Source organism: Lygodium microphyllum, chromosome 24 (assembly GCF_053477565.2).
Source record: "Lygodium microphyllum isolate KBCC chromosome 24, Lygodium_microphyllum_v1.1.10, whole genome shotgun sequence".
NCBI lineage: Eukaryota > Viridiplantae > Streptophyta > Polypodiopsida > Schizaeales > Lygodiaceae > Lygodium > Lygodium microphyllum.
Window position 1 is genome coordinate 26,439,046 of NC_141158.1, and position 13,349 is coordinate 26,452,394.

A 13,349-nucleotide genomic window follows, 5' to 3' on the forward strand; every position below is an offset into this window, starting at 1 on the left:
TTTAATGGGCTGAAAGCACTTCTTGTTTGAGCACCCATATTGATTTTCCTAGATTTCACTAAAGAGTTCACAATTTGTGCAAATACAAGTAATCATGGAATTGGGGCTATTTTGGTGCAAGATCATGGAGTGATTATGTATGAAAGCAGGAAACTTGATGAGAAAGAGAGGAGCCTTGATGCAAATAAGAAATGCTTGCAATCCTCCGTGCCATTAAGAATGGCACCATTACCTTTATGGAAGCCATTTCAAAGTGAAGAGTCACCAAGTTTTGAAATACTTTATCTTACAATCCATCCTTGCTCCAAAGCAATAAAGATGGTTAGCCACACTATAAACTTATGACTTTGAAATTTCATATATGGTGGGAAAAACCAACGTTGTGGTTGATGTGCTTTCACGTATGTGGGCATGTTTGGTATTGATCGTCATTACTACTTATCAAGTTTGGATTAATGACATCCAAGAGGAGTACTTATTGGACTAGCATGTTGCTATGGTTATGCAAAAATTATAGTAATGTGATAATGGAAAATTTTTAAAATTTAAGTAGCACAATGATTTTTTATGGCTCAAAGGTCAAGTTTACTTAACACCTTCATCCAATTTCAAAGAGAAAACATTACAATAGATGTATTTCTCTCCAATGGCAGGGGATTTGGGCCTTTTCAAGACATTTGACAAAGTTCATAAGAACTTTTATTTTGGAAAGGGCTATGAAAGGATGTGAAGGATTTTGTATCCCAATGTTTACCATGCCATAAAAATAAAGATTCTTCTCTTCTACTTGGTGGATTGTTGCAGCCATTGCCTAATCCCTATGGTAAATGGAAAACATTTCTTTGGATTTTGTATCTCCCAATGTTTACCATGCCGAAAAAATAATGATTCTTCTCTTTTATCTAGTGGATTATTGTAGCCATTGCCTACTCCCTATGGTACATGGACATATATTTCTTTGGGTTTTATCATGGGTCTTTGAAGTATCAAGCATGGTTGGAATTGAATCTTTGTTATTGTTGATCAGCTAACTAAATCAACCCATTTTCTTCCTACTAAGGGTCGATATTCAACCAAAACAAGTGGTGAATTAGTTTATGGAAGGAGTTTTCAATTGCATAGTATGCCTACGAAGATTGTCTCTAATTGGTGTTTGAAATTTATGGGTAGCTTTTGGAAGAGTTTATTTAAGTCTATGGTCATTGTCTTAACTCCTAGCACCACTTACCATCCTCAAATGGATGGTCGAATAGAGAGAGTAAATAAATGATTAGAGGTATATTTAAGACGTTATTACCATGATATGAAATCATGTTGGAATCATTGGCTTCACCTTCCTAATTTTGTTACAACAACACTTATCACATGAACATCGGGATGTCTCTTTGTGAGGCTCTCTATGGATATAAGGTCCAAGTATCTTCCACCTTATTTCATGATGATGTCAATCCTCAATATAGAGAAGAACTTGAGTGTATGGAAGCACTTATGAGACAATGTAAGGAAAATACTCACAAAGTGTAAAGAGGTCATGAGGTCTTATGTAGATGAAAGGAGAAGATAGTGTGGAGTGCTTAGAATTGTATTTTTTTTGCAACAACCATGGCTTCCTTGTGCTATGGATCTAATGGAAGGATTATCCATGGCATGGCCATGATTTGGTATTCTTTTGTGTAAATTTTTGTTTTCTAAGAGTAAACTATTATATAAATTCTAGTTAGAGCAGGCCTCTTTTACATTTTTTCTTATCTCACAATCCTCATTACTTGCTTGACTTCTAATATCATTTTTAAATTTTATTTCCAAAGGATGAAACATTAGGGTTTGAATCAGTCTCAGTCTCATAGCTTTCATCATCATCATCATCATCATCATCTTCTTCTTCTTTTTCTAAACTTTATGAATCCTCTTCTTCATCTTCCTCTCCCAGTTTTATATCTTTTCCAGTCAATTACTTTCTTGTTGTCATGTAACTTTCTCGATATTCCATGTCTATCATATATTGTTGTCACTCCTCTTCCCCAAGCTTGTATCACTCCTACCTCCCTAAGCTAAGGCCTACCTAAGATCAAAGGAAATACTCCTAAACTAGGTATCATTACATGATAATTTATCTTGATAGATACCCCATAAACCCTTATTTCAAAATTTTGAATAATATCGAGGCACTTCACTTTTGCATGGTTTGCCAACTTGATGTGAAAATAGGATCTAGCCATTATTTGAAGACTGAACTATTCCACACAAGCTTGAGTGATTACACTCACCTACACACCTCCATTAGTATATACCTCTACATTTTGATTTTTGTACCATGCATGTAGCTATAGGGAAAATATAGGGAAGCTCTTCTACACTCAACACTCAAATTGTTCCTTTCTTTTTCTCTTTAGCTTTTGGGTTTTACCAACCTCTTCCATTGACTTCTCAATCTTGGACACAATTTCATCTGCTGGGCAAAAGTTATATTTTCTCTTTGTCCCATTACATCATGTCATAAATCATTATCTTCTTCTCCCTCTCCTAGTGGAATATCAATTGCTTGATTTTGTTTTCTAGGAGCTTTGTTTTTTTCGCCTTATTCCTTGCATCATGTTCAACCTTTTCTTTTCTCATTTCAATATCCTCATTTGCCTTCATCCTCTATCATTCCCTTGCATTGCTAGTTTCTATCTCGTCTCTTTCAGCTTCTCTGCTTCTCTTTGTAGTAAGCATTACATCTGCTTTCTTGTTAGTAGCCAATATACAATTGAGCACACTTTTACCCTTTTTTTCGATTGATGGTCCTCAAGAAGTTGTAGGCCCATGAATTTCTAGTCAATAATCTTTTTGTTGGTTTGGTAAGTTTCTCAGAAGAGGATACATATCTCATCCTGCCCATCGAGGATTAGGGCGATTAGTGTTAATGTGTCTTGTTCCCCCACACATCCAATATGTTAATAGTTGTCTCTATAATAACCTCTTCCAACTCCATTTACTCCTTGACCGTTTGGATTTATAGGATCATCTAACCCTCTTCCCCAAGACCTACCTTTAATAGCTTCAAGACTCATGTTATACATTCTCCCGACTAGTTGATCCTCCACTTTCCAAGGAGTCCACCTTAGAACATGTAAGATGCCATGTGAATTCAAAGGAAAGTGCATTTTATTTAGTAAAAGTTACAAGGTTATATTTATGAAAGGGGTTTTTCATTATAATTCAAAAAAACTCGTAATTAGTAAAGTAAAAGGGGTCATTTTATAGCCTTATAGCATGTAAAGGAATGGTATTTCTTAATACCCTTTGAACTCACATTATATAGATGATTTTTTATAGGTGCACCCCCCAAGCTCCACTTTTGGTTGTACTCTAGTTTCTTGTCTAGCTTGAATATTTCTACCATTTACTTCCAAGGTTGGTTCTCTAACCTCTAGCATGGGTCTCTCTTCTCTTAGGCTTTTGATATATTCTCTCTTCTTCATCTTTTGATATGTTCTCTCTTCTAATTCATCTTTTCCATTTTTCTTTCCTTTTTAACAACTATTGCCAAGGTGTAAAAAGTGGGTGGAACCATGAGCAACATTTCAATAAAAGAAAATATCTATTACTAAGAATAAAGAAACAAACCATTTTATATATTATATATTTTTAATTTCAAAACAATGGAATGGGCAAGTTGAGATTTTCCATTTTTGACCATCTTTTGAAACCCTAGGGTGTTGCCTCCTTTCAAATAAAGTCTTGCTGAGTGTCTTTTGTCCCCAGAGGACAAGGAGGCTCGCTTGTCCTCCAACCATATGGTTCACTATAGTAATCAACATAAGCTTCTAGATGGTCTAGTATCTGAAAGCATCCATTTCCAAGAAAAATCCTAAGTTCAATACTTGCCTGCAATGCCAACAAAAGCATTCATTGACCCATGCATCACCGTTCATTTTTAAAAAGATCCTAATGTAATCTATGATGTGAGCATGTGATCCTTCCTTCAAAGTACTCTCAATGTAGGGTTTCACTCTTAATTCCTAGAAGAAGTTTTCCCATTTGCTTTGATATATATACTAGAGTTTTAAAAAATTTAAGGGCATGGACATGATGAATAGTACATCTTCACTACAAAACAAACTAAACATGAAATAAAAATTTAATCACGAAATGATGATAAACTTATTGATGGTGCTCTCTCTTTTACTAGAAATTTCAAAATATATTCTATTTGAGATCATGTACAACATGATAATCACAAATGCATGACGAACTTTTTGGTCAGATCAATGCATGTGTGCTAGTCATGGACTATTGATTAATTGCTCCTAATGTTGCAATCAAACAAACAAAAGGATCAACTAGAAGGTCACATTGCATTATTAAGCTGCAGAAACCTGAAACCGATATCTTCACAGTACTATGGCGGCAGCTCTAATATAGTAGCTCTTGATCAGCAATTGCGCCCTATAAAAACTTTGGCTTGCTGCCAATGCGCTTCCAGCAGTCTTCCCCGCAGTTGTATTGGCGCACGGTGGTGCTGTTGACAGTGCCTTCCCTCCATATTACTTGCCTTGGTAGGTGCGCCTGGAGCTGCAGTTGGCAAGTAAAATCCCAAGTCTCTGAAAATTTTCTCCTCCACGCTTTGAGGGTGGATATGTCCACACTCCACAACTTACAAGGGATTCACGATTAATGAACTGGAAGCAAGACAGATTGCTTATTGCCTGGAGTCAGTGCTGCTCTTAATGAATGCTCCAATAGCCATGCAGTAGTCTTGAGCTGATCACACAAAAGAAAAAGCTTGTGTTTTCTTGTCGGCGGGAGCTCGTACTCTCCCTGGAATCGTAAAGTGTATGAATCTACTGGCCCAGCAGTACTATGTACTCTGTATAGTGCTCGATCGTATAGTGTATCAATCTACTAGGCCAGCAGTATGTACTCTGTAGGCCTATGGGATAATGCAAGGAAAGCCTCTTCCCCAGAGCTTGGACGTCGACCAGAAGAAAACAGGGAGTTCCTTGCTATTGGCGAAGCCATGACCAGCCCAGTATTGTCTGATGGTAAGAGCAGGTACAAGTACTGGTGGTATTATCTGATGGCTCAAGCTCGAGAGCTTATGATTCTTAGATTTCCTAGAATTTGAAGAAAGACGGTAATGGTATTGGACATGACTTGCAATCAGGCGCTGAAGCGAGGAGCTGCCCAACGTAGGATAAAGCCCGCAGAAGAATTAGCAGTCCTTAAACCTATGACCAGAGCTTTATCGCATGCTCAAGACTCAAGAGTCTTGTGTGTCTAAGAATGTGCGCCACGCCAATCCCATCAATCTCTTTACGATGATCCACTGTGATTAGCTTCTCGCCTCTCCTTCCAAAGTGAGGCTTTCTAGTGACTATATAAATATAACTACAAATCTATACTATTATATTATGTTGGTTGTACGTTAGGGAAGCCTCAAACCTTTAAAGGGCTTCCCCAACAACCTACCCTCCTCTCTCTTTCTTTCTCTCTCTCTCTCTCTCCCCCCTTTTCAATTACAAGTGTAATCACTCTCTCTCTTCTCTCTCCCCTTGTAAATTACTCCCTCCCCCTCTCATTGTACTCTCTCTCTCTCTCTCTCTCTCTCTGTGTCTCTCTCTCCCTTTTCTAATTAAATTAAAAATATTAATGCCTCTTTCTCCTCTTTTCTAAATCAAAAGTTTCTCCCTCTCTCTTCTCCCCATCTTTTAATTTAACATTTCTCTTCCCCCCCTCATTTAATTTCATGTATTTTTTAACGGCCTATAGTGGTTCTGATCACAACTTGTAAAACCTATAAAGTCGAATGTCTTTGCATATAGTCATATTTCTTTGTGCCTCAAGCACGGATTCGATGGGCTGTCCCATCCTTGCTTCGTTGGCGAAACCATTAGAGGATACATCTATGGTTTGCTCACTTTAGACCCCAAATTCATGCTCTCTCTTGCTGATTCTTGCTCCTTTGGTCCCATGGAGAGGACATCTATTCCAAAAAAAAAAAATCTCCATGTCATGGAGAGGACATCATGTCATGTGTCGGTGCAACATACATCTTCGGCATCTACTCCACCACCATCAAGGTAGCCATGACCAGACCGCCATAGACACGCTTAGCTTCTTCAAAGATCTTGGAGCCAGTGTGGGCATTGTCTCATGCTTGCTCCATGAGGTAACCCCTTCTTGGTTTGTGCTAGTAGCTGTGGGTGTATGCATGAACCTTTTTGGATACCTCATGATATGGATGGCCAACCATGAAAAACATGAGAATGGTGGAAAACTGAAGGTGCAATGGGATGGCTCCTATTATAGAGCTTGGGAGGGAAAAACATGGCTAGTTTGAAGTCAATTATGAAGCATTGATATTAGTAGGATATGCCAATTTTGAACAATGTCTAGACACAAAGATTTAATGTCCTTGTATGGCTCAAAAGGATTTATATCATGTGTGTTGAAGAATCTGTGTCTTTAATGTGCTTGTAGCTCAATATATTTTATTGCAGGCATGGTGAAACAAAGGGGTTCCTCAACCTCGAGTCGAGGGAGGAAAAAGAAAAATCCTATAGAGAGAAATGTTGAGTGAGTCAAGAGGACAGATATTACTCCAACTGAAGCAGGTGGTGATACTCCCAATCCAAAAGAAAATGAAATAGGTGACGATCAAGGTACTAGTGCATCCAATGCTAGGGAGAACAAAGAGCAGGAGGATTTGGATAATGATTGCATTATTCCTCAAGCTATGGAAAAACCTTATGGTTTTGAAATTCTTGAAGCATTGACAGTCAATCCATCAGGCAAGGTTCCCCCCTTGATTCCTTTGTGTTGAAGTATATGCAATCAAAGGGTGAGGGAGCTTAGACAAGATTTATCTGTGTTGAAGGTTGCATTTGAGAATGAGGGTTACATACCCACCAAAGGCTCTTTCATCCTCTCACTAGCCTTGTAGGATGGAACACAGCAAGAGGTGGATGACAACATTGTCTCTAAGTGGGACAAAAATTGGCAATTAGTAAATTAGGAGTTTGAAAAGGAGTTGGAAGGAAACGCGGATTGGCGCATTCTCAACAACAAAATGTTTTATGTTTGGGAAGGCAACCACAGGATTGCAGCATGGATGTGGAGTATTAATGAGCTATATAGAAATAATAATGCAAGAGACATGTGAGAGTGCATTCACAGTTCATTTCACCAAAGCATAAAGATGAGCTTCTCTTGATGGTAGCTTTGCAAAGATTCAACTTGTAAGTTGTTTGTGGTATTTTTTTTCTTCTTCCTGCTTCAATATGTATAGTGCGTTTGCAACTACTTTCACATCCATGGGGTTCAAAGATGTGCCATTCATGTTGTGGATCTGATAAGCTTTAAGTTCTCATTGGGGCACATTCGTGTGGTTGTAAATTTCTAGGCTGAATGAGGATGCGATTATGGTCACAAACCTCAAGGACTACTTGTTTCATACAAGTACCTTGTGTTCATGTGATGAGCAATAATTTATTGATAGATTCATCGATGAGGAAAAAAATTCTATTCAAAAAGCACGGGCCTTGGAAGCAAGCACTGGAAGAAGAGTGCCGTATCCTCTTATCCAATCCATCCTTGGCCGCATGGTTTATGTGGTGAGTTCTAGACTTTTGTGTTGTGACCTTTGTCTCTACTACATTTTGGTTGACATTGGTCCTCCTTTCTTATTTTTAGGGTAAGTGGAAGGATGATTTTGAAATGGCATGCACAAAGATTCCTTCCAATCTTCCAAAGGATGAGATTGGTGAATTACGCTACTCATGCATAGCAAATGTCCTATTGAATGAAGGTTATGTATTTTTGGATTTTGGATGTGGTGAACCCGTCATTGGGCAATGACTGGTTTCAAACACTATGGAAACTTCCCTTTGAGGACGTGAAGTTTAAGATAACAATAGAGAAGTTGTACTCCATTGCTTCAACTCGATGTTCTATGCAAAAGAAATGATCAATCCTGCCATTTCTTAGTGCAAATGAGAATTTGAGGCAGAGCTACAAGATGCCCATATGTGATCATTTCTTTATACCATGGTTGGCAAAGGAGGTATGGATGGATCAGGTCTTGGAAGAGGCTTGTCGATTGCTGAAGCAAGTAATTGAGTCAAATATTGCCAGACAGAGGATTGAACTTCCAGTTGTGGATCAATACTTCTTGGACGTCGTGAGCAAATATAGAGGACTACTTTTTCTTCCTCTCCAAAAAGAGATGTCTATGGCTACACCTGCAGCCAAGCATGTAGACATGCAAAATGCCTCTAGGATTAAGTTTCTTCTTACATTGGTTGGGATGAAGAAAATTCCATCATTGCTGCCTGACATTTGCAAGGCTTGGACAATCCTCTCTCCTCCCATCTATTGCATGTATACCTCACCAATTTTTAGGGAGGATAACAAGTTGGAAGGTGCTTTCATATTGCCCCACAACTGGGGGCGCAAGCATTGCTGTTGGTGGTGGTTAGACATGAAAAAGGGTGAATGCTTGGAGGAAGAGAAGGAGACACATCTCAAGCACTTGAAAGGAGAATGCAAGTCAGATTCATGCTCTTCACGCAATTTGGATGAGCAACAGTGAAGGAAGCTGGAGGAGGAATTCAAGCAAATCAAAGAGAGAGAAGAGACTGAGAGATTGATGAAGTGTACCAAGGGTGGATGTCCTATTGATCGATTGGATCTAGAAAAGAGTATGATCTCATGTTGGCCTAATTCATTATTATTGGGGATTTTATATATTATTATTGGGGATTTTAAATATTTTCTTTCTTTTTGCTAATTTGTATGTAAGACCCATTGCAATGTTGTTTATGTAGAATCTGTGCATTTGACTACTGCTACCCTTTTTTGCAAGAAGATGGGTCACACGACGGAGTTGCAACATGTGCCCCTTTAATATTTTCATGAGCTTGCAAATAAAAACCCTTGAAGTCACACATATGTGTGGCAATATGATTATATTTAGCTAGCAAGAGAATTGCTTGCTAGAAATTTCAAGGAGGGTTTTGAGGTGATGAGGAAGTTCTATCTAGTAGTGGATGGTGGGAAGAAGCTAAGAAATAAAAAGCCAAGGTCTTAGAGTGTGGAGTATTATTTCATTGATCTTCCCACAGGCTCCCATGTAGTGGGTTTTGATGACAATCCTCCATGGAATAGTCTATCAAGTCAGCATTGACAATGGCAAGTGCAGTTATGGATGACTTGGAATGGGTGCTTGTTATTTGTATCCCTTCATGCCTTGGAGTTGTGGAGAAAATGGCATCACATGTAGGATTGGAGATAGGTCTCCAATGGGCAATGGAGTGTTTGGAGCCTTACCCAAGTACAACAAAATGCACAGTCTCCTTCAAGGTGTGAGGTGTTTTTCATGTTTCTTGGTTGCTCATTAGCAATTCCATTTTAGTTACATTGTACTTAAGTGTATTTTTGTTTACATAGAGTCGATTTTTTCACGTGATGGCTTTCCATAAGTGTCAGGACCTAAAACGGGCACAACAGTGGCTCTAAGCACTAGCCGCGCCTCTCTACACTCAAAGAACACACCCCCTCGACCTCGCAGCTAGGAGCGTCTAAGGGACACACTGCCCTAACTTCTACTGTGAATTTTGCGTTTGTTTTGGATTTTAATCCAATGGTTAAGCCTTCCCCACACTGCTCAAAGGGAGTCCCTACACATATATTAATGTAAAACACCTCGTAAGCATAGACAGAAGAAGGCACCCCTCGGCTCAATGCCGTGGCCCCACTGCAGCTCTCCTACACCTCAGGAATTGGCCTCTCTATGCGCCGCTAACACAAATAGCATGTACATCACAAACTCCACTCTTGTTTTCAAACGTTCCAAGAGATATAGATATTTTCTCACTAAACAGTCCCCAAGGAAACCGATCGTCTAAACCTATAGCTTATGTATCTCACATACTCAACATAGGTCATATGTATGAATACAATTGCAATACGTCCACGAATGACACCATGTGTTTCATGCAATGCAATTGTGTATGGACCATAGTGCTCAATCATTTTATGATCTAGAAATCATCATTGTAAAGTGCAAAGACATTTCTTTCAATGATTTCAGCCTACACGTAATGCTGCGTTGCTAAGGGTTAGCACCCAGCCTTCTCATGTTGCTCGACCCTCTTAAACTTAAATTAAAAACGTCCTATATGGTATGTGCAAGAAAATATATCAAAATTTCGAATGTTATCAACAACTAAGCACCCTCAAAACCCCTCCTCCCTACCGTTTAGGTTATGCATGGGTTGGTAGGTATAGAAGATATTTTTTCATGTATTTTTCTTGTAAAAGCAGTAAAAACTATACTTTAACACAAAGACAAGGCTAAACTGAGGCTTATCCCTCATGCTCTAGCCATGTCATACATCCACGAACATAAAGCATATTTTTCCTTAATTTTTTAACACAAAAACCTAATCTTTTCTATTTCTTCACTATGTTTCTTTATTTATTTAGATAACAATTCATACATGTCTAATTTATGGGTTGAGATTGATCACAATTATTGAGAATTGATTTTATATTCATTTCTAATCCACATGAATCCCAAAATCACAACAAAACCCCCAAAATTTATCATTTCTATGGAAATCGCATAATTGTAGGTTTTACGCGTTTTAATATAAATTTGCACCCCGTCCTTGCTCACGATTGCAATTTTTAAGTTTTTTTTTCATTTCATTACATTTATATTCATTTGCATGTCATTTATTAAATATCAGGTTCACTTCTCGCATGTTTATACTCCGACAAGTGGATTCTTTGTATTTTGGAGGGGCAAACTTGGATTTGAGATTATTTGGCTGGATGGCTTCGTGATGTCGAAATCTATAAACTTGGCCACCGTGATGCACTTTTTGGTTCCCAGATCATATAGCTACTTCATAATGCAAAACCTTGCGCGGGAATTAAATGGGGTTTCAAATGGACTTCGATCGACAAGCTGAGACTTGCATTGGGTTCCTAGCATTGAACTCCATCTAGAAAAACTCCAGCTCATTGATCTGCAATTGTTTCATTTTGTATGAAAAATTGGTCTTTTATGGCCTCTCGGGCTCTTTTTCGCTTCAAAAAGGGTATTTAAAATCCGCTCTCATTGGCGACCACGAGATAGGTTGACTCAGCCCTCGAATCCCAGGAACTGATTTGCACAACCAACAACCAAAGAAAGCATCAATTTTCCACAAAAAATATACTCAACAAAGCACAAAAACAGCTCTCACTCTACCCCCTGAGACAGAATCAAGGCATGAGAATCCACAGGGATATGGCCCAACATAATCTGAGAGAAATCCAGAGCGAGTCGCTAACCAACTCCTCTAACACAAACTGGCTTGAAAACCGATCAAAGCGGTCATCCTAGTGGTGGTTTGAACTACCTATCTAACTTAGGACAACTAGACCAAGACCTCCTACTAGGTGAGAACTCCTATAGCTTGGTCATCATAGTTTTCTTGTAACACATTTACCTCCTAAGGTTTCCATACTCGAGCATGTAAAAAGGAGGGAGTTGACTGTAGAGCGACCCAAGGAGAATAGGGCATCGGCCTCAGGTCCTGATTTGGTACCCAAGAACCTACCAAGTGTCAAGATTGTGGGAGAGAAGGAAGGAGTCTCACTTGAAGCTTTCTTGCTTGCACAATGGGGGAATACACACACAGGTGGAGGCTGAAAACAGTTTTCCTCTTCTTAGTTGTGTAAGCCAAAAGAACTCTAGTACATAGAAATAGAAAAACCCTATATATGGGTCTCAAACCAAACTCAACTAACTAAGGTGGCATACTAACTGAGCCACGAACTAGAGTAGATAATGATAGCTGTCATCTAGCTATTATTCATGGGCGGTGTACCAACCGCATCTGCAGCTAACAAGTCGGTGACATAAATGCACAACGGTCACCTTGGCATATCACGACTGGAGCTCGATATCTCAACACTCCCTCTTGAGCTCAATCCCAATTCCTGCACACCAAGCAAGTCTCTGAACTTGCGCAGCTTCTCTGCGCCCAATGCCTTCATGAATATGTCAGCTACCTGATCCTCTGTGCTGACATAAACTAGATCAATAAGACCTAGTAAAACCCTCTCCCGCATATAGTGATAATGCACCTCAATGTGCTTTGTTCTAGCATGATAGACTGGGTTATTTGCCAGGTGTATACTGCTCATGTTGTCACAATAAATGACAACTGGCCCATTTGTAGGAGGCTGATGCATATCATAAAGTAGCTTATGCAACCAAGCTACCTCACATGCAGCCATTGCTGCACCCCTGTACTCAGCCTCTGTGCTCGACAAGGCAACTGTAGGTTGTTTCTTGTTGCTCCAAGTGACTGTAGCACTCCCAAAAGAGAACACATATCCACTGGTAGATTGTCTATTAGAAATACTACCAGCCCAATTAGCACCAATGTATCCATGCAACTGTATCTGAATCCCAGTCTCATAAAGTAGTCCATACTGCAATGTGGACTTCACATACTTGAGTATGCGTCTAGTCGCATCCAAATGCGGTTTCCTTGGAGCCTGCATAAACTGACTTACCAATCCAACATCATAGCTCAAATCTGGCCTGGTAATAGTCATATAAATCAAACTTCCTACTACGCATCTGTGCATAGTAGGGTCTTCCAGAAGCTCACCTACATCTGCGCTCAGCTTCACATTCTGCTTCAAAGGAACTGAAATAGGCTTACAACCTGTCATCCCATATTTGGACAGCATGTCCAATCCATACTGCCTTTGCAAGAGCCGTATCCCACTTGGTGATCTAATCACCTCAATGCCCAAGAAATAACGCAGCTCTCCCAAATCCTTCATCTCAAACTTCTGCTTCAATAGCATTTTCACATGAAGGATATCTTCATCACTGTCACCTGTCATAATCAAATCATCAACATAAATGACAAGTAGCATAATACCTTTCTCTGTTTTTCTCACATAAAGTGAGAAATCTGCCTTGGAAATCTGAAAGCCAATAGTGACAAGATACTGTCCTATCTTGTCAGACCATGCTCTAGGTGCTTGCTTCAAGCCATACAAGGCTTTCTTCAACCTGCAAACAAACTCGGGATGAACAGCATGCACATAACCTGGTGGCTGCTCCATATAGACCTCTTCTTGCAAATCACCATGCAAGAAGGCATTCTTTACATCCATTTGATGTAAAGACCATCCCTTTGATGCAGCCATAGCAATGACTGCTCTTACGGTTGCCATCCTTGCAACCGGACTGAATGTTTCTTCATAATCAATGCCATATGTTTGTGCATACCCCTTGACTACTAATCTTGCCTTGTATCTATTCACATTTCTTCATCCATGGCTTTCTCCCA

General features: G+C 39.3%; 1 pseudogene; it reads left to right on the forward strand.

Moving 5' to 3' along the window:
- The first annotated feature begins 7,795 nt into the window (after positions 1-7,795).
- Positions 7,796-13,349, forward strand: part of LOC148014931 (uncharacterized) — a 44,439-nt pseudogene continuing 38,885 nt past the window's right edge.